General features: G+C 43.2%; 1 protein-coding gene across 16 annotated transcripts in view; it reads left to right on the forward strand.

The window, feature by feature from the left end:
• LARS2 (leucyl-tRNA synthetase 2, mitochondrial) overlaps nucleotides 1-24,429 on the forward strand; it is a 279,513-nt gene that overhangs the window by 16,996 nt on the left and 238,088 nt on the right. Inside the window, exon 1 of one of the 16 annotated variants that reach the window (XM_033864712.2) lies at nucleotides 11,874-11,888. The exons of 14 other annotated variants lie outside the window; for them this stretch is intronic. The gene's annotated coding sequence lies outside the window, so the exon portion shown is untranslated. Of the gene's footprint in view, nucleotides 1-11,873; nucleotides 11,889-19,352; nucleotides 19,371-24,429 lie in introns of those variants that run through there. One more of the 16 variants, XM_073811084.1, reaches the window with a different exon arrangement.

Here is a 24,429-nt window from a genome sequence, read left to right on the forward strand (position 1 = left end):
AAATTTTATATTCTAATTGTTTGTGACAGTATAAAAATAACACTGATTTTTCTATATATTAACACTGTATTCTGTGACTTTGCTAAACTCATCTATTAGTTTTAGTAATTTTTAAAAAGATTCCTTAGGATTTTCTATATACACAATCATATTGTCTACAAATAGAGATGGTTTCACTTCTTCCTGTCCCATATTTCTACTTCTTATTTATTTTTCTTGCTTTATTGAACTTGCTATGACCTCTAGGACTATGGTGAATAGAAGTGTTAAGAGTGAACATCCTTGCCTTATTCCTATTCTTAGGGGGAAAGCACTCACTCTTTCATATCTAAGTATGATGTTATCTTTAGGTTTTATATAGATGTTTTTTATCAGGTTGAGAAAGTTGTCTTCTGTTAATAATTTGCTGAAAATTTTTATTATGAATGGATGTTGAATTTTGTTAAACACTTTTTCTTCGTAAATTAAATGATCACATTTACTGTCCTTTATTCTGATCTTTTAATGGATTGAACTACAGTGTGGTTTGCAGCCCCTCACATGGTCCCCAGTAATCCCCTTTTCCTGGTATTCATGCTTTTGTGTAATTTCCTCTACTTGAGAATGACCTGGACTTAGTGACTCACTTACAATGAATGTAATACAGCAGAAGTAGTGGCTTGTCACTCTTGAAATTAGGTTATAAAAAGACTGTGGCTTCCATCATGGGTGACTTCCCTCACTCACTTGCTCCGAGGAAAGCCAGCTGCCATGTTGTGAGCCACCCTCTGGAGAGAGAGGTCCACATGGCATGGAACAGAGGGAAGCCTCTGGCCATTAGCCAGAGAAGAACTGAGGGCTTCAGTCCCAACAGCCCATAAGGAACTGAATCTTGCCAAGAACCACATGAGTCATCATGAAGCAGATCCGCCCTCAGTCAGGTCTTCAGATGAGATGACTATCCAGGCTGACCCCTTGACTACAGCCTCATGAGAGACCCTGTACCTGAAAACGCAGTTAAATAGCACCAGGATTCCTCACCCACAGAAACAGTGAGATAATAAATGTTCATTGCTTTAGTATGCTGCATTTTGGGAGTGATTTCTTTATGCAGCAATAGATAACTAATATATACATTGATTACTTTTTGAAGGTAAAATAAGTCTTGCATTCTTGGAATAAACCTCACTTCGTCATGAAACATTATCCTCTTAAACACTGTTAAATTTGATTTACTAATTTTATTTTATTTATTTATTTTTTTGCTGTACGTGAGCCTCTCACTGTTGTGGCCTCTCCCGTTGCAGAGCACAGGCTCCGGATGCGCAGGCTCAGTGGCCATGGCTCACGGGCCCAGCTGCTCCGTGGCATGTGGGATCCTCCCAGACCGGGGCACGAACCCGTATCCCCTGCATCGGCAGGCAGACTCTCAACCACTGCGCCACCAGGGAAGCCCGATTTACTAATATTTTTGTGTCTAGGTTAAGGATTTTTGTGTCTAGGTTCATAAGGGATATTGGTCTGTATTTCTTTTGTAATGTGTTTGTCAGGTTTTGATATTAGAGATAAGCTAGCCTCATAAAATGAAATCCCTCCTCCTCTATTTTTTGAAAGAGGTTATATGATGTTCATATTGTTTCTTCCTTAAATTTTTGATAGAATTCACCAGTGAGCCTGGAGTGTTCTTGTAATGAACTTTTTTTTTCTTAATTATAAATTCAGTTGTCTTACAGATATAGGACTATTCAGATTTTGTTTCTTCTTAGGTCACTTTTTCCCCTTCTCCAGCTTTAAATATTAAAAGAAAAAATATACGGGTTGATTATCAAAAGAAAGGCAATTATGTTGTAACAAGAACTCCTAAGGCTGCTTTGCGTAGCAGGATTGTACAACATAAAAGGAACACGTTGCCTGGAAATGTATTGATGATGGGAAAAGACAGCATGGATGAGAGTTATGTTGGAGCAGAAGAGTGAAAAAGTATTAGGAGTTTTAGGTGTTAGCGAGTAGAGAGCAGGAGACTTTAATAAGTTGCTATGGCCTAAATCAGATTCCCTGATATCTCTGAAAGAAACATGCCTTAAGATTAAAATTCTTGTCTGCACCAAGCTTAAGAGTAACACCCGTTTGGGACAACAATATGGATGCTTGGAATACACAAGAGGAGGGATATTCAAACCTTTGTAAGCATCCCTTTTCCATTGCTCTGATGTCACTGAACTTCATTAAAATAATGTGTACTTTGTTACCATTGCTTCATAACAAATTATGCCAAAACTCTGTGGCATACAACAACCATTTATTATTATGCTTGTGGATTCTTTGGGTCAGGAATTTGAACAAGACATAGTAGGAACAGGAGTTGTCTCTGCTCCGTGCTGTCTTAAAGTCCCAGCTCTCTCCAGCTCTCTTTTTTTCTCTACCCACTATGCCTTCCAGGCCCAGTCATCTGAAAGTCTTTTACTTTCCTTAACACACTCTGCATTTTCTCTTACTGAGGTCCTTCCTCCATACATGCTCTTCCCAGTACAGAATGCTCTTCTCATATCTCCTTGTCCAATTAATTCCCAGTCTCCTTTGGGGACCACTTAGATGCTACCTCCTGTGACCCTCTGCACCTGCTTCAAGTGCCCTTCCTCCAGGCTCCCATAATCCTCTGTACTTCCCCATTGTAAAGCTCATCACACATTATTTATTTCCTGATTCTAATGTCCAACTCCTCAACCAGGATGCTAGCTCCATGAAGCCAGAGACAGCCTCTATGCTGTTCAAGTGCTTTCCCTAGCATGTGGCACAAGGCTGGATATTTACTTGTTGACTGCATTAATGGGCAAGGCAGGCATTGTTGTTCCCATTCACAGAAGTGAAAACATGGTGGGGGAGAGTAAGAACCAAGCCCAGTCATGGTCAGTTCATGACATAGCTGAGTCTAAGTGCAGGTCACACCACCATCCAACACTCTCGTGCAGCCTGGAAACAGAAAATTTGCAACAAGCCCCCGCAGCGGTGGTCCTTGATACTCTACCAGCTGTGTCCACTGTCTTTCCAGCCTGGACATGCCAGGCAGCTGGGTCCATGGAGGGAAAAGTCCTGGTTATTAACTTATTTTTATTCATTTGCTTGTGAACCACCCAGTGAGAGATGGTGCTTTTGACTTGTCTTGGTAAGAAACAGCCAGAGAGATGCAAGTTCTATTCCCATGATTAAGACTTCTCCACAACTAAAATATTGATCTTAATTAAGAAATAATGCAGGGCTTCCCTGGTGGCCCAGTGGTTAAGAATCCACCTGCTAGTGCAGGGGACACGGGTTCGAGCCCTGCCCGGGAAGATCCCACATGCTGCAGAGCAACTAAGCCTGTGTGCCACAACTACTGAGCCTGCGCTCTAGAGCCCGTGAGCCACAACTAGTGAAGCCCGCATGCCTAGAGCCTGTGCTCCGCAACAAGAGAAGCCACGACAATGAGAAGCCCATGCACCACAATGAAGAGTAGCCCCCACTCATCGCAACTAGAGAAAGCCCGCGTGCAGCAATGAAGACCCAACACAGCCAAAAAAAAATAAAAACAAACAAATAAATTAATTTTTAAAAAAGAGAAATAGTGCATAAGGAGGATGCTGGGAACAGTGGCCATAGGCTATGGAGACAGGAGGCTTTTGTGAGAAGAGGAGAAGATGGAAGTTCCATCCGCTCTCATTGCCAGCGTTTTTCTTTCCCACTTAGAATAGTGACAAATAGTTTTCTTTTTTCCATTTGGGAGAAAAGTACCCGGAAAGTACTTAACTCAGGGAAAAACAAGCCCCAAAGCCAGACAACTGGATCACCCTGTCTCTTAACAGCTGCTACTAATGGGTGTAGAATCAATACCATCGAACCCCCAGACTTCCCAGAGCAGACACTTCCAAATGCCCAGCTCGGAGCAGGAGGAACTAAGAGGTGAGGCAGGGCTGGACCAGCCAGAGCTGGGCCCATGAGATGGTAACCAAACAACAGGCCCACACTCTGAACCAGGGCAACCAAGGGCATGTGGCTGGATGGCAAGCAGAATTCAGGACTGCGGCATCTCAAGGCAGGGTGAGAGAGGTCCCAAGGCAGAGAGCTCAGGAGCTAGATAAACAGGAGGAAAGAGCACCTGGTTACCAGAGGTAAGAAAGCCAGACAGTCATGGGAATTTCTGCATTCTGTGGCAATGACAACAACGAAATAACCTTGATACAGAAGCCAGACCCCAGCCCACAGAGGAGCTTCCCATACACTTCCTTTTAAGGATGAAACCATTTTAATACTCAATAAATAACACACAGGAACACTTTAAAAAAGAGCTATACAAGTGTCCGCTAAGCATATGTAAAAAGTCTCCAATGTTTTAGTCATCAGGGAAATAACAACTGAAACCACGGTGAAAAACCATTTCACGCCACTAGGATGGCCAACCTCAGAATGACACCACCTCTTGGTGAGGATGTGGAACAACTGCCTGTAGGAATGCAAAATAGTATAACCACTTCGGAAACTTGTTTGACAAGTTCTTGTAAGGTTAAACAAATATACATCTACCCTTTGACTCCGTAGTTTCATTCTTACTATTCTTACCCAAGAAAATGAAAACACATGTCCTCAAAACGATTTGTATATGAACGTTCGTAAGCAACTTTATTTATAAATAGCCTCAAACTGAAAACAACCCAAATGCCCATCAGATTGAGAATGATGAAAATGATCATTCCAGGATGATGAAAATGTTCCATATCTTGCTTGTGGTGGTGGTTCCAAGGACGTAGGCAGTTGTCAAAACCTATCAAGCTGAACACCTAAGATCATTGCACCTTGCTGTGTGCTAATTATATCTCAGTTTTTAAAAGAAAAGCCATAGGCAAATTGAAATCTTTAGGTCTAGAATGACAAACACAAAGCTCATATGCTGTTGCTTCTGATTCTTCTCCCATGGCAGACATGATTAATTGATTTCAGCATTCTGTGCCCTTGAACTTCAGTGGGGCTTCAGAATACATCACAGTGTAGCTCTTCAAGCAGCCAGTATTAGTCCACCAATCTGTTAGAGGTCAAAGCCAGTGCAACTCATTCTTGCTACTGTGATCTCAACTTGTTTCTCTAGTTTGGTGAGGCCTGGGGAAATTCAAGTTTTCTATGAAAATAATCCATTTCAGAAAAGTTTTAAAGTAACTCAAAATCCCACTCTCCTATTACCATCACTAATACCATTGAAGTTATTTCCTTGTATTATGTTGTCCTAGGTAGGCTTATTTAACATACAAGTGCAGGTCCTGTTTCTCACTATTCTAAGAATTTTTCTAGGCTACTAATAGTTGTCATAACTTCTTTTTATTTTTTAAATGGTGGCATAATTCTCTGAGCAGCTGCACTATCATTTACTGACCCTGCCCCTATGGTGCTCTGTTTTCACTCATTCCAGAAATATAGTTTTGTTGGGTTTATAAATCTAGTTGACAGTTATTTCTATCAGCACTTTGAAGACTTGATTCCACTATCTTCTGGCTTCTATATTTGAGAAGTCAGATATTGATTTTTATATTTTTGTAGATAATCTATCTTTTCTTTCAGGCTTCTTTTAAGATCTTCTTTGTCTTTGGCATTCTGTCTTTTCACTATGATGTCTGGATATGGCCTTTTTTATTGTTTATCCCGTTTAGGACTTTTGGGGAACTTTCTAAATATGAGGATTCACAGCTTCACCAAATTCTGCAAAAATTCTCAGCTACTATTTCTTTGACTATTGCCTCTTCCCCCATTCTCTCCGTTATCTGCTTTTCTAACCCTGATTGAATGTATGTTGAAATTTCTCACTCCATCTTGTCATTTTCTAAACCAAAGTTTTCCATATTTCTGCCTCTCTGAGCTGCATTCTGTGTAATTTCTTCAGATTTATATTTGAGTTCACTGTTTCTTTTTTCAGCTCTTTTTTGCTTTTCAACTCACAGATATTTTAATTTTTATTATAGCCTTCATTTCTAGAAGAAGTCTTTTTGGTTCTTTTGTAGTACATTTGCTGCTCATTTATATAGTTTTTTCTTTTAAATTCTCTGTTATTTACATAATCATATTAAAATAATATTTTCAATTTGATAATTCTAATCTTTGTGAGTAACCTTTTTTCCTTGCTGTCTCTTACTCATCACAGTGGCTTGTTTATTGCGGCATTTTCTGGTTTTATATTGTGAGCTCATATATGATGGAACTTTGCCTGCAGGAGTTTTATGAAGCCTGGGTTGAAGGTACATGCTTGCCTCTGTCAGGAGTTTTAGGCACTAAAGACCTGGGTCCCTCTAAATTAAATTCTTACCTTGGGATTTTTTGGTATATTTCAGTGTATGAATCTATATGAGTGTTGGCCAGTGGCCTTGAAATCTCAGGGGAAGCTTTTTTTTCTCCTCCAACAGAATTGGTCCTAAGTCACTGTTTCTTGCAATCAGCCTCTGATAGGCAGTATTTCTTCTACTTCACCCCTTTTCTCAGGGTATAACCCCCTCTGAGTCCTGGATTGATGCCAGGTTTTGCTGCTCTGTGTCTGTATCACTACTCACATCTAAGGCTTGTTCTCCTTTCCCATCCACCCCTCACCCCAGTTAGCTTCTATGTGAGGAAATTCTCGTTCTCTTTTCTCTAAAGATGACCTCAGGCTGGGAAGTGCTTTTTGATTTTTATTTACCTTCAAGGGCTGGTATTCCTGCCGATTTTCTAAATCACAGATGATTCCCTTACTTTACTTTCTTGCAGACTATTTCATTGCTATAAAGGAGATTGTGTGTGTGTGTATCATGTTAAGATATTTTGTTGCTAGAAGATCTCAGGATGCTCAAATTATTTGCTACTCTTCTTCAGTCATTCTGTTCTCTTTACATTGACTTATCTTTGTTCATAATACCTATTCTCTTCTTTCTAATTGCATTAATATCTTTGTATTTTTCCTTTTTCATTGTCATGATTATAAGTTCTTTTATGATAGCAATTTGATTTTGAGCCTTTTATTTCTTACTGTTTGTAAATTTTTAAAAAAATTATTATTTTATTCTTGGCTGCATTGGGTCTTCATTGCTATGCACAGGCTTTCTCTAGTTGCGGTGTGCGGGCTTCTCATTTCCGTGACCTTTCTTGTTGCGGAGCACGGGCTTTAGGTGAGCAGGAGTCAGTAGTTGTGGCACGTGGGCTCAGTAGTTTTTGCTCCTGAACTCTAGAGCACAGCCTCAGTAGTCGTGGCGCATGGGCTTAGTTGCTCCACAGCATGTGGTATCTTCCCGGACCAGGGCTTAAACCCGTGTTCCCTGCATTGGCAGGCGGATTCTTAACCACTGCACCACCAGGGATGTCCCTGTAATATTTTTATTAATTCTTTTATGATATTGTGTTTGTCCTCGATTTGTTTTCTTAATTCTGAAAGATCTGGTTTAACTGTGGTCTATTGATTTTATGAACTCACCTTTCAGTTCTTGTTCTGTTGAATTCGTGAGAAGAAGCACTCATGTTCTGTTTTTTGAGTTGTTTTCTTTTAGAATATGTTCTTCACTTATCTTTGGCATGCTTTGTCCTTTTCTTTCCTTTTGTTTATTGGGGTATTTTTTCCTAGTTTGAATGTGGACTGCTATATCCACACAGAGTATATTCTGTGAGAAATTTCGCTACAAGTATTTCTTGTTCTGTCTTCTTTTCTGTAACATGAGAGCGTGGGGTAGGGGTGAATATTCTCCTAATTCACTGCGGAGTCCTAAAGCCCTTGCTTTCATCTGAGAAAGTACCTCCCTTCTCCTCTCAGTGGCTGTTTCCACTACTCTTACTCTCCCACCCAGCCCCCCACCCAAATAGAAGAGGAAAAGAAAATGTCACATTCTCTCCAGAATAGGTCTATAAGTAGAATTCTCAGGATCCTGTTGACTCACCAGAGTTACATGTAGGAGGTAGGCTGCACTCCACCGTATTCTGAGTTATTTTTTTCCCCTTTGTCACCACTTCTTGAATTCTTATGTCATTAGGTTATGCCTTTGTCTGGCTCCTACTAGTAAAATTTTCTGGTTTGTTTATTTTTTCTTAGTGTTTTTGTCATTTCCTTAGGAGTTAGAGAAAAAAGCCTCTCTGATCCTATTTCACTTTGCCAAATCAGCTCAGACTCATCTGTTTTCTATCTTCCATAATTCTCTCAAACTTCCTGTTAGCTGTAACAGACATTATTGTCTTCCAGCACTTTTATAGTTTCATTCCTTAAACACGCACACAGCCACACACACTCTGCTTGGGGAGCAGCCATGTATAAAGGATGTGTTTTGACTGAGGTGCCTGTTTACTTAGGGCAGCTCACCAGCTTTTGGCTCATATGGACTTTTCTGTGCCAACTTGAGAAAGGCTTCTTGTGAACTAAGGCAGTACTCTTAAGCAATTACTGTACTTCTGTACCCCACAATTGGCTAATGTCAAGTACACGAGTTAGATTCATCAGGGCTTCTCAAACAGAGAAATGTCAGTTATCGGTGTTGGTGCATGAGGACATTTTTCTGGGGAAAGAGGCCTCAGCTTTCATCACACAACCTATCTAAGCCTCTGATTCCTCATCTGTAAAATGGGGATTATAATAAAGGTACCCACTGCAGAGGCTCATTATGAGGATTAAACAATGGAATTCTTATTTAATCTTATTTATTTAAGTAAAGCATTCGACCTAAGGCCTAGCATGTAATGAGTACTATTATTATTCTCAAAGGAGCCCATGTCCCCCAGATTTTAATAACCACTGAAATAGAAGATTTTCCTTCTAGTTTTCCACTGCTATATAACAAAATGCTGTAACATCTGGTGGATTAAACAACAATTTCTTGTCACTTGCTATTTTGTGGGTTGACTTGGACTCAGCTGAGCAGTTCCCACTTGGGGTCTCTCAAACAGTTGCCATCAGACATTGGCTGGAGTCGTCAACAGGCTCGACTGGGTTGGCCATCAAGATGGCTCGCCCTCATGGCTGGTAGTGGATTCTGGAGGCTGGCTGAGAGCTCAGCTGTGTCATGCAGAGCGCCTACACATGGCTTCTCCTTGTGACTTGGGGGCTTCACACAGCATGGGAGCTGGGTCCTAAGGGCAAGAATCCCAAAAGTAAACTACCCAAGAGACCCAGTCATGGAAACCTCAAGGCTCCTTATGACCTAAGGGAGTGAATACTGGGAGATGTGAGTCCTGAGAGGCTTGGTTCACTGATGGAGGGGGAGGGACATTTTGGGGAAACTAGCTACCACAGTTAAAGGTCTCTTCTAGCTCTAATATTCCACAGTTACATTGTCATAAACTGTTCTCTTTTCTCATTTTATGCTTATAAGCAACCTTTTGAACTCCCATTTTAAAGATGAGGAGACACAGACAGGGTAAGTAACTTGGCCAGGGTCCCTTAACTCCAAGTCCAGTACTGTTTGCCCTAGTGGCTTGTAAACACGAACTGGAGTGCTGCCATCTATTGAAACCCTGCCCACATTCCTAGCATGAGGCTGGGTACCCAGAAGAGGCTGAACTTGTGCTTGCTAATGAAGCAAAGGTCTTTTCTTTGAGAACTCACCGAAAGAAGGAGTTGCTCAAGTCTTTCCCTGGGGTGGTTCACAGGACTTGAGAACTGCAAACACATTTTCCTTTACTGACTATATGTAAGACAGGCAAAAATCTCTCCTTGAACAGCCGTCTTCGGGAAGAGAAATGTAAACCAAAGCACGCTGCAGCCACTGCCCAGCCTCTGTCCTTTGCCGCAGACCTGGATGGGCATCCATGCTGTGCTGGGATGTTGTGTATCTATGACTGTGTGGTCACAGAGGAGGATCTTGACAGCTGAGCAGGCCCAGAATTAATCTTTTCCACCACCAAAATATAGATCAGCTCCAACCCATCCTGTCTGGGCATGTAGCTGCCCACACTGAAACAGGCAGCGTCAATTAAACACCCTTAAAATACCCTCCCCCAGAGGAACTAGTGAGAACAAAGTGACATGGTGGTTGAAGTTATGGCTGAAAAGTGTTTTCCTCTGACATACTTCCTCCCCCAGGGCATCGCGGGAGTTTGCCCAGCCTACCTGCCCAGGAGGGAGAGGAAATACCAGAGGCTCTGAGGGTCCCCTCTTAGTCTCTCCCTAACAACTGCTGTTCTGCCCAGCACTTCACAGTTTATAAATTCTCTCACATGCCTCTTCACAGAGATCTTGTGAGCTGGGTTTTACAGGAAAGGAAAAGCAGGTGGAAAGAAGGAAGGGAACTGGCTCAAGGAAATGTACAGGCAGACCTCCTTTTATTGTAATTTGCTTTATTGCGTTTCGCAGATATTGTGTTTTTTCACAAATTGAAGATTCGTGGCAACTGTGCATCAAGCAAGCCTGTCAGCGTCATTTTCCCAACGGCATTTGCTAACTTCATGTTTCTTTGTCTCATTTTGGTAATTGTCACAACATTTCAAACTTTTTCACTGTTATTATATTTGCTATAGTGATCTGTGATCAGTAGTCTTTATGTTATTTACTACTATGGCTCGCTGAAGGCTCAGATGATGGTTAAGGATTTTTAGCAATAAAGTATTCTTTAATTAAGGTATGTACATTGTTCTTTTAGACAATGCTATTGGACACTTAATAGACTACAGTATAGTGTAAGCATAACTTTCCTGTGCACTGGGAAACCAAACAATTCTTGTGACTGCCTTATTGTGATATTCGTTTTATTGCTGTGGTCTGGAATCCAACCCACAATATCTCCAGGGTCTGCCTGTAGTCAGTGAAGATCATAGTCAGAACCTGAATGATTGTCTTTGGACACCAAATGCCAGCCCCTTCTGCTCCCCTGCGGCCCCCACTGTCCCACAATTACAGTGGGAGCATTACCTGCCCCCCACGCCTCTTGGGGACCACAGTGAGCTACTCAGCCTTCCCCTCCCACCCGCCCTTGGTGTCTGCCGGTCTCCTCAGTGGAGCCACTTTGAGAACAGGACTGCCCCAGCCAGGTCACTGCAGCTCCTGGTTTTCAGTTCAGTATGTTACACAGCACAAGTTCCAACCATGAGACTTAATTTTTTTTCTTCCCAACCTTAAGTCTTTCAAAAACAGTCCCAGCTAAATATAATAAGGATGCCCTTTGGCACATCTTGCCAATCTTATGAATGAATCATAGAGCTCACTGAAGATGCCCAGGGACACAGTAGCTGCCATATAGTAAAAATAGCTGCCGTGCTGGAAGGTGGCACAGATGGTTCTTAATGAGCTCACCCTGCTCCTCCGGAGCCGTGCAGTGGTGTGCACAAGTGAGCCTGGCAGGGGACAGGGTTACGCTGGGCTTCCTCTGGGCCTCCAGTCGGCTTATCAGCCCAGTGGAGTTCCCAGAGTCTTCCCACAAGCCCACAGTGCTGGCCGGGCAGAGCTGGCCCCGTTGCACACAGAGTCTGCCTCCTTTGACCACCCCTGAGGCACTGTCTTTGGTTGGGTTCCCCAGAAACAGAGCCTGAGACAGGGGTTTACTGGGGGACTACTCCCAGGTAAAACCTGTAAGGGAGTGAGGGAATCAGGATAGGGCAGAGAGGAGGCTGGGCAAACGTGTAGGTCAAACTGAAGTCTAGTCTCAGCCTAATCCCACGGGGAGCTCGAAGGCATGAGTTTTTCCACCTGGAGGTAAGGCCTTTGGCCCTTGGACACACAGACCAGTCACCGCTGGCTGGCAGCTGCTTCTGCGGGAGGGCGGAACCTCCCAGGCTTTTTCGGGTGAGGATGATTCCCTGGAGAAGGGAATCCATTAGTCACTGACACCCGCGGCAGCTGGGGGCTGGGTGCGCTGGCCAGGAAAAGAGGAGCTCAGTGGGACGCCAACTGTACCTACTCCAGGCACCATTTCTCACCTATTGGGAAAACCAGAATGATCAAGCATCGGAAGGTAAGTCACTTGCTCATAGCAAAACATTATTTTCTATTTGTCCCAAGGGTGGGAGGAAGCCAAATACAGCATCAATTCATTTATCTTTCATCTTGCATTACGTCTGATTTTCCACACGCAGGGCAATCCCTGTGGCTGAGGAAGAAGTAAAAGTATAAACACTACTGAGTCTTTCTTAAACATTCTAACCTCCTATACGACCAGGAAATGCCATAGTTTTCATCTCACTTCCTCAGTTCTTTCACTCTGAAATAAATTCCCTGCTGAGATGCATGTGGTGTGGGATACAGCAATGAGGGAGTAAAGCATTCAGTAAGTCTACTGATGATGTTGCTGGAAGAAACATGGTGACCATGGAAGGCAAATTCAAATCCAGAGTGGGCCCTTACTACCTGAGGACAACCCATTGCCCGGTTCAAGATGGAAGGGATTATAAACAACCTGCCACTGGGTACCTGAGGTAGGTACCATATCAGATGCCCAGCAATGGTCTTTGCTGCTGGCAAACTGGGGAAACAGGAGTGGCAGTACCAGATCATCTTGGTGAGGGGGAGTCCCTATTGTTTTTAATTTTGGAATGCAAGAGAAGCTCTAGGGACTCCCTCCTTCTTGCTATAATTGTCTTTAGTCCAAGGTCAAAGAGTCAGTGTGGGGATTCTTCCTCTTGCTGAACTGGGAAATGAGCCATTATGTGCTAGGATATAAGTGTGTAAGATATCAGGAGGCTGACTGAGGTGGACTAGTACCAGAATGTAGTCCTGGGTCCCTCAGAGCAGATGTCCAATGCTCCTCAAATGGTCTGATGATTTCCCTGTCCCCAGAACATAGTTACCCTGGGAAATGGCCACAGGTCCGTTTGGGAGAGTGGTGATGTCATGGAGTAAGGGCAGCCTGGAGAAACTTTGATTTCCCCATGAAAGTAACTTCTTTAGGTGATACCATTACAGGGCTCAAGCAAGGTGGGAAGAGGCTTTTCAAACTGGGAAGGAAGGGACATTTTCTGGCAAGTGGATTAGTGGGACTTCGTACCTCTCTTACTAAGCCATTCAGTGCCACAGGAAGAAGCCAGTTTATCCCAGGTTAGGAATAAGAAGTTATGTACATACTTGTGATATTATCACATTATCCAGAAATTCTGGGTCTTCTAAATAACTCAGATCTGGGAACTGCTCTGGTGGCTCGAGGTAAGCTCCAGTTGGCCAAACTAGAGGTTTGGGGTTATAAGGTCAAGTGGCACCACAGTTAGCTGCCATCCTATTTTAGTCCTAAGGACCCCATGATCACTTGGCTACTCCAAAAAGCTCTGTGGTCAGACTATGCGAGTGCTACCCCAGCCTCTCTGCTGATTGCCGTGATCCCAAAGCACCTTCTGGAAGCTAGGCCACCTCTTGGCCTCAGCCACCTCTGTATCCCTTCACCCCCTGCTGATATCAGGGAACCCATTTTAATGCAGTCTCTCCCACTAGCACATCCAAACTACAGATAAGAGCTACAGTAGTGCCTTTCAAACATTCCCATTCGTTCCTTATTAATGTAATTCTCAATACTTTGGCAAAGAGAGTGTCTTCAGGGCCCTTTCAGGGGACATGTCTAGGGAATGACATGTCCCCTGACATATTATATGAACAGATCTCATATACTTAGTCCAACATTTATGGCTCCCTCCTCTACATCAGGGCTTCGTAACCTTGGGTCTACATTTTAATCATCTGAGGAGCTTTGACAAAATACTGGTGCCCAGGCCCCATCCACAGATATATATATATATATATATATTTTTTTTTCTTTTTTTTGGCTGCTTTGGGTCTTCATTGCTGGGGGCAGGCTTTCTCTAGTTGCGGCGAGCGGGGGCTATTCTTGGTTGCGGTGCGCAGGCTTCTCATTGCGGTGGCTTCTCGTTGTGGAGCACAGGCTCTAGGCACACGGACTTCAGTAGTTGCAGCATGCGAGCTCATTAGTTGTGGCACGTGGGCTCAGTAGTTGTGGCTTGCGGGCTGTAGAGTGCAGGCTCAGTAGTTGTGGCACATGGGCTTAGTTGTTCCGTGGCATGTGGGAATCTTCCAGGACCAGGGCTCGAACCCATGTCCCCTGCATTGTCAGGCAGATTCTTAACCACTGCACTACCAGGGAAATCCCCATCCACAGATATTCTCATTTAATTGGTCTTCAGTGCAACCCTAGCATCAGTAGTTTGAAAAGCCCCTCAGATGATTCTAATGTGCAACCATGCTTGAAAGCTGCCATTCTACATTAGGCCGTGAAATTTCTGGAACTCTGTTTTATGTTGGCTGTCATTGAATTCAGGATTAAGTCCACCAATCAATTAGAGAGAGTAATTAGAATAGTAATCACCTGCTCAAGACAGTCCATTAAACATGGACTCTGGTCAGAGCACTCCAGTTGACAAATGCAGGTCTATCCATGTTATGTTCTTGCCTCCCTGGCCCAGCATCTTCAGAATCAATCCCTACACACGCCTCCATGCTTCTTTCTGGCACAAATTAGCAGGTTCTTGCACATTTTTAAATACAGATGCCTTTTCTTTCCAAGTTTGACTTTATATTTGGCCTCCTGTGACTGCTGGGTTCTGATCTCCTGATAGGTCTCAGGGCAATGAGTGGTGATGGCCGGGGGTGAGGGGAACTTGGAGGGATTTAGAGTTACCGGGCCAAGTAACTCCTGTGGGTGAGGCATTCCAGGCCCTCAAGCAGGCAGGGAAGTCAGGGGATACTGTTCTAACAAAAGCAGGATGGAGGGGCTTAGTGCTCCTCTTGGTGAGCTGTCCAGTGTACTGGGGGCAGCCAGTTTACCACCCGTCTGGCCCTGAATTCCTCATACTTTTCATACCATTTGATGGCAGCACCATTAGATCACCCTGAGCTTTGCCTTCAACGTGCTTTCCAAGGCAGCCACAGGAAAACACTGTTTTCAGGAGTCATGCCTTGGACTGCCTGGTCCCCTTCCTTATTGCCAGCTGGCCCTTCAGCGCCATCCCTTCCAACTAAGTCAGATAACCAAGCCCACATTCCTTCCCAGGGTTTTGTAGCTGGGACCGACTTCCAGTCCCAATTTCTGGATAAGTCAGGTGTCTGATGGCGAGACTGACTCTAAGTAGGAAAGGCATTTATTAAAAACACATTGCCATAGCTCGTAGAAGTGTTGGGAGGGTGGAGAATCATGCTCACAGCTGAGCTCCCAGAATCACACTGCAGACCTGACTTGATGAGGACACTGCTGCCTCTGGCACTAGAGGAACACTCCCCCTACCTCCAGCCCACCCCTCTGAGGCTGATTTTTCCCCAGGAAGTGACTTTGTACCCGTTGCTGACGCTGAAAGCTAGATGCCTCTGCCACCACCCTGCAGCAGGTTCTGAATAGAGCCGCCTTTGTTGAGTTGCTCATTTCTGAAATTGTATCTCACACAGGTGAGAGTTGACATATAGGTCGTGTGCCTGTGTCCCAGCAGCAATGGAGGTTGGGGAACTGATTTTTCTGGGTTCTGCTCTCCATAAGCAGAATTTGTAAGGCTGGTATACGCGATTTATCCTAAGGAATTGGCTTATGTGATTGTGGGGGTGGGCCTGAAACCCTCAGGGCAGCCCAGAAGGCTGGAAGCTTCCAGGCAGGAGTTGATGCAACCATCTTGACGCAGGAGTTTTTGTTCCTCAGGGAAACTTCAGTTTTCCTCTTAACACTTTCAACTGATTAGATGAGGCTCTCCAACATTATCTACGATAATCTCCTTTACTTAATGTCAACTGAGCAACACCTAGATGGAGTGTTGGATTGAATCACTGGGCTCTATAGCCTAGTACCCATAAAAAGTTAACACATAAAAATACCCATCACAGATGGTTATTTCTCAGAGTTAGCAATGGTGTTCAGAAGGTCCTGGGAACCCAGAAGACATGGCAGATGTTTACGATGCACCCCAAACTCACCACTAAAGAGGAGATGATGAGGATGATGGTGATGATGACGACGCCTACAACAATTTGTTGAGCTCCTACCATGCAGCAAATGCCTAGTCTATTACTATCTCATTTAATCCTCACAATAATTCCATAAAGTGGTTGTAATTATCTCCATGTTATCAATAAAGAATCTGAGGCTCAGAAAGGTTAGTTCATGGGCACAGTGCACGTGGAGGAGAGAGGAGCAAGAGATGCTCTGCTGGATTCCAAATCTCCGCCCACTCCACACTGCCTCTCCAATTGTCCTAAGAGGGCACTTCGGTAATTTAACTAATTCTCAACATTCGTGCTAAGGAGGGGACAAAGGAAGTCAGTAAAAGCAGTGATTCTCCAACTTTAAGGCACATAAGGATCACCTGGAGAGGTTGTTAAAGCACAGATTTTTTTTTTTTTTTTTTTTTTGCAGTACGCCGGCCTCTCACTGTTGTGGCCTCTCCCGTTGCTGAGCATAGGTTCCGGACGCGCAGGCTCAGCGGCCATGGCTCATGGGCCCAGCCGCTCCGCGGCATGTGGGATAGTCCCAGATTGGGGCACGAACCCGTGTCCCCTGCATCGGCAGGCGGACTCTCAACCACTGCGCCACCAGGGAAGCCCTAAAGCACAGATATTTTGGCCCTATCAGCTGTGATTCTGATCTCGTGGGTCAGAGGTGGAGCCTGAGAGTCTGCATTTTTTAACAAATTCCCAGATGATGCTGATGGTGCTGGTGTGGGACCAGACTTTAGGTAGCATGGGGTAAAGAAATCCACACGTATTACGAGCATCTCTCCCCAGTGAAACCTTTAAGAGCGACATCTGTAAATAGCAGACAGCTGACTAGAGTGGGCGCTGTTTTCTCTAGCCTGGGGCTGACAGTGCAATGATCAGAAGTCAACGAGGTGATCCTGCAGGAGAAGCAGCAGCAAAGGGCAGCTTGCTAATCTCTTTGTCAAAGAGGAGCCACTGTCAGAGAACTGGGTTTCAGTTTTGTGAGCTCTTCTGCAAGCCTGCAAAAACCCCGGTCCCGGGCTCTGAGGGAGCCCTGGTAGGAGGATTTGACACAGCATCATTTTCCCCACTGAGGAAACTCTAGGCAGAAGTTCAGCTCTTGGAAGAGAAGAGAGGATGGGCTTGGCATGGGTGGGGGCCATGGCCAGCTCACTCGTACCGGGTATCCAGCCATTGAAGTTCTACCCAGGCCCATGCTTGACTACGTGTGAGGAGACCCCACTGCTCTCTCCTGGCAGCTTACTGGAGTGGGGATTTAAGACACGGTCCTGAGCGGTACCAGGAGAGGAATGAGCATTCAGAAAATGGGAGAAGAGTTCCAGTTCAATCATTTAAGCTATAAAACATCTGAGTCTCAGTTTTGTCACTTGCAAAATGGGATCTACCTTACAGAGAAAGGTTTCAGTGCATGGTTGTAAAATTTTATATTGCTTTGACTCTTTCCCTGCCTCATTTCCTTTTTTATTTTATATCCTTTTTTATTTTATGTGACTGATACTACAACTGAGCACAAACTGTTCTCAATTTAGAAGGAAGAACAGTCACTTCCAGATTCTTTAAGGATTTGGATAATCTGGACTTGATCAAATACCTGGGTGAACATGAGACAAGATAATGAGAAGGGTTTCTTAGCTTAGGCCTCTGGAAAGCAGAGCCAGAAGCAAAGACTAAAACATTGACATTAATTGTTTGTTTTGTTTTTTTCTCTTTTAATCAATATTTTTAAATTGAAGTATAGTTGATTTACATTGTTGTGTTAATTTCTGCTGCACAGCAAAGTGATTCAGTTATACATATATATACATTTTTTATATTATTTTCCTTTATGGTTTATCATAGGATATTGAATATAGTTCTCTGTGCTATACAGTAGGACCTTGTTTATCCATTCCTTATATAAAAGGTTACATCTGCTAACCCCAACCTCCTACTCCATCCCTCCCCCAATCCCCTCCCCGTTGGCAACCACCAGTCTGTTCTCTATGTCTGTGATTCTGTTTCATAGATAGGTTCATCTGTGTCATATTTCAGATTCCACATATAAGTGATGTCATATGGTATTTGTCTTTCTCTGTTTGACTGACTTCATTTAGTATGATAATCTCTAGTTGCATCCATTTTGCTGCAAATGGCATTATTTTGTTGGTTTTTTTATGGCTGAGCAGTATTCCATTGTATCTTCTTGATCCATTCATCTGTCGATGGACATTTAGGTTGTTTCCATGTCTTGGCTATTGTGAATAGTGCTGCTGTGAACATAGGGGTGCATGTATCTTTTTGAATTATAGTTTTGTCTGGATATATGCCCAGGAGTGAGATTGCTGGATCATATGGTAATGCTATTTTTAGTTTTCTGAGGAACCGCCATACTGTTTTCCACAGTGGCTGCACCAACTTAGATTTCCACCAACGGAGTAGGAGGGTTCCCTTTTCTCCACACCCTCTCCAGCATTTGTTATTTGTAGATTTTTAATGATGGCCATTCTGGCCAGTGTGAGATGGTACCTCATTGTAGTTTTGGTTTTCATTTTTCTAATAATTAGCGATGTTGAGCATCTTTTCATGTGCCTATTGGCCATCTGTATTTCTTCTTTGGAGAAATGTCTATTTAGGTCTCATGTAAATCAATGAAGCTAGAACACACCCTCTCACCATACACAAAAATAAGCTCAAAATGGCTTAAAGACTTAAACATAAGACATGACACCATAAAACTCCTAGAAGAGAGCATAGGCAAAACATTTTCTGACATAAATCGTACCAATGTTTTCTTAGGTCAGTCTCCCAAGGCAATAGAAATAAAAATAAAAATAAACAAATGGGACCTAATCAAACTTACAAGCTTTTGCACAGCAAAGGAAACCATAAACAAAACAAAAGGACAACCTACAGAATGGGAAAAACTATTTACAAATGATGCGACTGACAAGGGCTTAATTTCCAAAATATACAAACAGCTCATACAACTCAACAACAAAAAAACAACCCAATCAAAAAATGGACATTAATTGTTTGAGAAGTGTCTAGCCCAGGGTGGTAAGAGTGGGGAAAAAGAGAAGGGGGGCAGGGATAAGGAAAGATGCAAAACAACATGGTGCAACGTGTTACCACCCTGGGTACCACTTCACGACAAGCTGAGAAGGAAGAAGCAGGTAACTTAGCAGGTATGTTTATCCAGCACATGGGACTCCTCCACAATAATTGCAAGGGAGAGCTAATCTTTTATGGTAGTCCATGGAAGAGAGAAAGGAGGGCACACTTGGTGCTGCCATTGATGAATGCCAAAGGGGGAAAGCCTTTGCCTCCCTCCATCTCTTGTTGTGTCTTGCAAGTATGGGCACCTTGAACTTTAGCTGGAAACTAATTGATGTTCTCTGGCCCCTCTCCTAGGGATGATGGTAGATTCTCTGATTCCATTCCAATCTCCCCACCCATGATATCTGTAGCCAATTTCCCCACTAAGTTATTCAAGAAGCAAGCAACTTCACCAAGGCAAGCATTGTCCTTGTTCCCCTCAGAGGTAAGTCCAGCCTCAATATGAGGAAAATGTCTGCCTGCCTTGAGCATGACTATCATACCCCTGGTATAATTGTGGCAAGATGAATTTGACTTTTTCTGTCCCTGCAAGTGTTGCCAAAGTGGCTATAAATGGCCTCCCTCTCAGCCACCTGCAGGGGTGGTACCAGCTCAGATTAAAAGTCTTCTTGATTCCAGTTCACTCTGACACAGTGGCTGATGCATAGGAGATGCACAGTGTGCATATCTGCCCCCTTCAACACTCCTCTTATTTATGATTATGTTGGCATTGATCCTATTAAATAGCTATTTTCCCCCATCACCTCTTTCTTTTACATTTTCTCCCTCCCCTCTTCTTTTATTTCTGACCTCATCTTTGTAGTTTAATCTCTTCTTTGTGGTTTTGTATATCCTTTGTAATTATGAAGTGGAAGGGCTCTTTGGTGATAATTTCTTGAGAAATTCGTACCAGAGAAGAACAAGAAATTTAAAGTCTTCTCTCATCTCAACAAAGAGCTGTGGTTCTGTTTATGTCAGTAGAGGTGCAATTCAGAAGTACTAAACAGCCCAGATTAAGGCTCCAAACAGCTTCTGTGTGGGTGGGCAAGGCAATTAAAAACTAGACATGTTCAAGTTTTTAGCGGATGTCTAGGTGATCAAAATGCTGTCAACACATCCAAAGAGGAGTCTGCCAGCTTTTGTTGGAACAACACAATTCTCGTGTCCACAAAGGAAACTCTCATCTTTTCTTCAAGTTCAGTGTCAAACTGGAGAGGAGTATTAATGGGAGCTTGGGATGGGGGGAATGGGGATGGAGCAGAGACAGCAGGTGGCTTTGTGTTTAAAGGACAGCCAAGGAGATACCCATTAAAATCGGGATTATGCTACAGAACTTTAAAACACCAATCTCTAAAGTTCTAGATGAAAAAAGAGATGAGTTGCTTTAGGATGTCTCTAAAGGTCGCTTTCAAAAAGTTTGAAGGGCCCTTCAGCACACGCTGGGTTTGCAGCTTGGAATGGCTCATTGTCATTGCCCTTAAGTTTTTGTTGATTCTCTTTAGTGTAACAGAAATGTTGCCATGAGCTTCATGTATACCATCTCGTTCTTCACAATAATAGGCATTAAAATCTCCATTTTGCAGATGACAAGACTGGGTCTCACACAAGTTAAGAAGCAGAGCAAAAGTTACCCAGTTTCCAATAGTGAATAGTTGTTCTATTCACTATTGAAAGTGGGGTAATGAAATTTCCAAGTATGATTGTTGAATGGTCTATTTCTCCCTTCAATTCAGTTAGTTTTTGCTTCAATTATTTTAGGGTTCTCTTGTTAGGTGCATATATAACTATAATTGTTATATCTTCCTGATGGAATGACCCTTTTATCATTATAAAAAGTTCATATTTAACTCTAGTAACATTTCTGTTTTAAAGTCTATTTTGTCTGACATTTGCATAGCCACTCCAGCTCTCTTATGGTTGCTGTTTGCATGGTATATCTCTTTCCATTCTTTTACTTTCAATTTACTTATATCTTTGAGTACATAACTCAAAGCCCATTGAGTACTAACTCCAAAGCTTATTGCTCTCTACTCTCTGAGAAGACACTTCAGATTCAAAGTAGTTCTATTTTAGTCTACTACCACTACATTTTGTAAGTGACTCAAGTTTCATTCTGCTTTGTTCTCTCATTAGAATACATCCATTATGGTATAGATTAAAATTCTCTTTTATAGAAAGGCTTTCTGAAGAAGGTTTTTAAAATAAAAAAAGTCACTTGAAAGCCAACAAAAACATTATTTATTAAACTTATATATCTCAAAGGAGCTTTAATCAATGAAAACTAGGAGTTGGATTAGAAAACATCAAAAGGATGGAAGAAAGACACTGTAATTTCTGTCTGATGTACTCTGGTAATTTTTCATTTTCTCCATACCTAGTTGTTTGACCATCTGGAGATGTATAACTAATAGAAGACACTCCTACTTGCACGACCAACTGGGACCCATCATTAAACTGAACCCACACAGCTCCACTAGTTAACTGTGTAGCCCAACCAACATTTTTCACAAAAACAGACTTGAAAAGTTGTGCTGATTTAGGGAGACAATCTTTTAGACTACTAGGAGAGCTGTTAGTTCCAGAAGCTGCACCTGCAAGGCCAAGTCCTTCATTTGTAACCTTAGAAGGATTAAGTATTGGTGCCTGTTTTGGAGAAGCAGCACTATTTATGATCATTCTATTCAGAGGTGGTGTCTCTCTCATTGGGTAGTTTGGATCCACAGAAGGAGGAGGTGTTAAGGCCTTAGGTGAACTAGTACTACTAGGTTTTCTTCCTAAGATTATTGGGAAAAAGGGAGCACTTCCACTTTTCTTTTCCTGTTCTGAAATTATGGATTTAAGAGATAATAAAGGGTGTTGAGTAAGCCAATACTTCTGTGGAAAGCAGAACAGTGTCTGGCACATAGAAGGTGGTCAATACGTTTTAACTAGAGTTAGCAGAGCTTAGATGTTAAGGGCCTTAACACCACAGATCCTCAGTTTCCTAACCTGTAAACTGGGGATGACAATACCCATCTCCAGAGGGATATTGTGAGAACCAGTGCAATACCATGAACAATGCAATTAACGGAGGGCCTAGCTGTTACTGTTTATTATCATCAGGCTCTTTGAGTCAATAGAGGAAAAGAATGAGATGTTCAAATGAGAGGCAAAGCTGACCTGCAGAGTCAGCAGAGTTTGGATGCCCATGTGGTGTCACAGAGGCCTCTAGTAAATGCAATTACCCTTTGGAGCCATGAAGACCAGGACAGTGCTGGTAGCAGCCAGTGTTAATTGACGATCAATGACCAGGCACTTCTCTAAGTGCTTCTGTAAGGTATATGACCTATTATAATATGCCTATTTTATGATGAGTAAACTGAAACAAGCCTAACTGTGTGATGTGTAAGCTGAAATATAGTGATGGGAAGAAGGCTACTAATGTGACACACTAATAGTGGTGGAGCCAGGATTTGAACCCAGGCAGAATGGCTGCAGAGGTTAGGCCCTTAACAACTAAGCTCTGCTAACTCTAGTTAAAACGTATTGAGCACCTTCTATGTGCCAGACACTGTTCTGTTTTCCATAGAATTATTGGCTTACTCAACACCCTTCCCTACCTCTTTCTAAAATATCTTCCTACACTGCAAAGACTGGAAAGCTAGGCATTTTCCAGACCTCCTAAAAGCTTGCCTCCAGTTGTTCTCCTATGAGACTTTGATTTACAACTGAGTTACTTGAGCAGAGAAGCAGGGTCCAAGGCTCAATTTTCCTGGCACAGGTTGGTCTAGAGGTGGCATGGTTCTTAAGTCAGCAACTGTAGAGTTCGCTTCCTGATCCTGCAGTTTCCTAATTAAGCAGAGGAACAGTTTTATTTTTTTTTTTTTTTTTTTTTTTTTGCGGTACGCGGGCCTCTCACTGGTGTGGCCTCTCCCGTTGCGGAGCACAGGCTCCGGACGCGCAGGCTCAGCAGGCATGGCTCACGGGACCAGCTGCTCCGCAGCATGTGGGATCTTCCCGGACCGGGGCACGAACCCGTGTACCCTGCATCGGCAGGCGGACTCTCAACCACTGCGCCACCAGAGAAACCCAGGAACAGTTCTTTTGGTGGCCAGTTTGGCACTGTGGTTTTGGCAGTTGTTCCTGGAAGCTCAGTCCAGAGCCAATTTCCTCAGCCCCTATAATGATTCTGTAAGTTTTCTATTCTCCCTTATAAATTTCTTAGCTAGAACAGATACTGTTGCCTGCAACCAAGGGTCCTCATTAACACCCTTGGATTCCCTCACCCTGGGGTTAGTCGATTTCTTCAAGAGCAAATTGAAACTCCAGGAAGTTAAAAGATTTGTCAAAGTCATACAGTAAGCCAGGAACTAAGATTTAGTTCTGTCAGACTCCAAAGCCTGGGATTCAACCACTGTATTTCACTGTTTTGGTTTTCTTGTTTGTTTGTTTTTTCCATTTTTCTGCTAGGCTCGAATATAATCACAACCCGTCATTTTTGAGATATCCTTATTATCAGAGGCAGCTATGTTCCTTTCTTCCTCTCTCAGTCTTCTTGGAATGTGGTTCTGAATATCTGGCAGTTCCAGCAGCATTACCTTTTAATGACTTATCCCCATTGTCATGTGTTGAGCTGGGCCTCATGCTGGGCATTCCACATCATCCTGCAACAATCCCAGAGATGGATAACATAATCCTCATCTTAAAAAGCAGAGAAGAGATCCTGAGGGCTGTTGATTGAAGATCATAGCTGGTTAATTAAGGTCATGCTAGCTGTTGGAACAAACCTAACAATATACAGCGGCTCAAACATGATAGGAATTTATTTTTCATTCACCCAAAGCCTAAAACTAGTGTTCCTGATTGGCAGTGGCTCCCCTCCAAGTGGTGATTTAGGGACCCAGGCCATCTCTGTCCTATGGTTTTGTCACTTTCGACAGGTGGCTTCCTCTAAGTCAAGGCAGTTGATGGAGAAAGGGCATGGGTGACCCCATGTGGGAGGGTTTTATGGACCAGGCCTGAAAGTGATGCTTGTCACTTCTGCTCACTTTCTATTAGCAAAGACTCAACCAAAAGGCCACATGATCTCAGGGGAGGCTGGGAAAAGTCTATGTAAGGAACACTTGGAAATGTAGCCTGGCCACATGCCCAGGGAGAAGAGGAAATGGGACTGGTGATCGTTAACCAGTGCCACACGGCAGCCTCAGCGGGGCCAGTGCCAGCCCTACTCTCCTCCCTGCTGCCCAATCGTCTTTGTCAGCAGTGGTGGTGCAGAGGGAAGGAGATTGGACTGGAGACAGGAGTCCTAGTGCTCACTCTGTCGCTGGCTACATGACTCTGGGTAAGTCATGTTACTGTTCTCGACCTCACTGTCCAACTCAGTAAAATGAAGGGGTTGGGCTAGCTATGTCTACCGCCCTAGCCAGCGCTAACATTGACTTTGACTATGCTAATTGCTTTAATTATGCTTTTGTCTAGAAAAGATGTTCTTAAACCATCTTTTTAAAACATTTATTCTTTCTTCA

The sequence above is a fragment of the Tursiops truncatus genome, chromosome 10 (assembly GCF_011762595.2).
Source record: "Tursiops truncatus isolate mTurTru1 chromosome 10, mTurTru1.mat.Y, whole genome shotgun sequence".
Lineage (NCBI taxonomy): Eukaryota > Metazoa > Chordata > Mammalia > Artiodactyla > Delphinidae > Tursiops > Tursiops truncatus.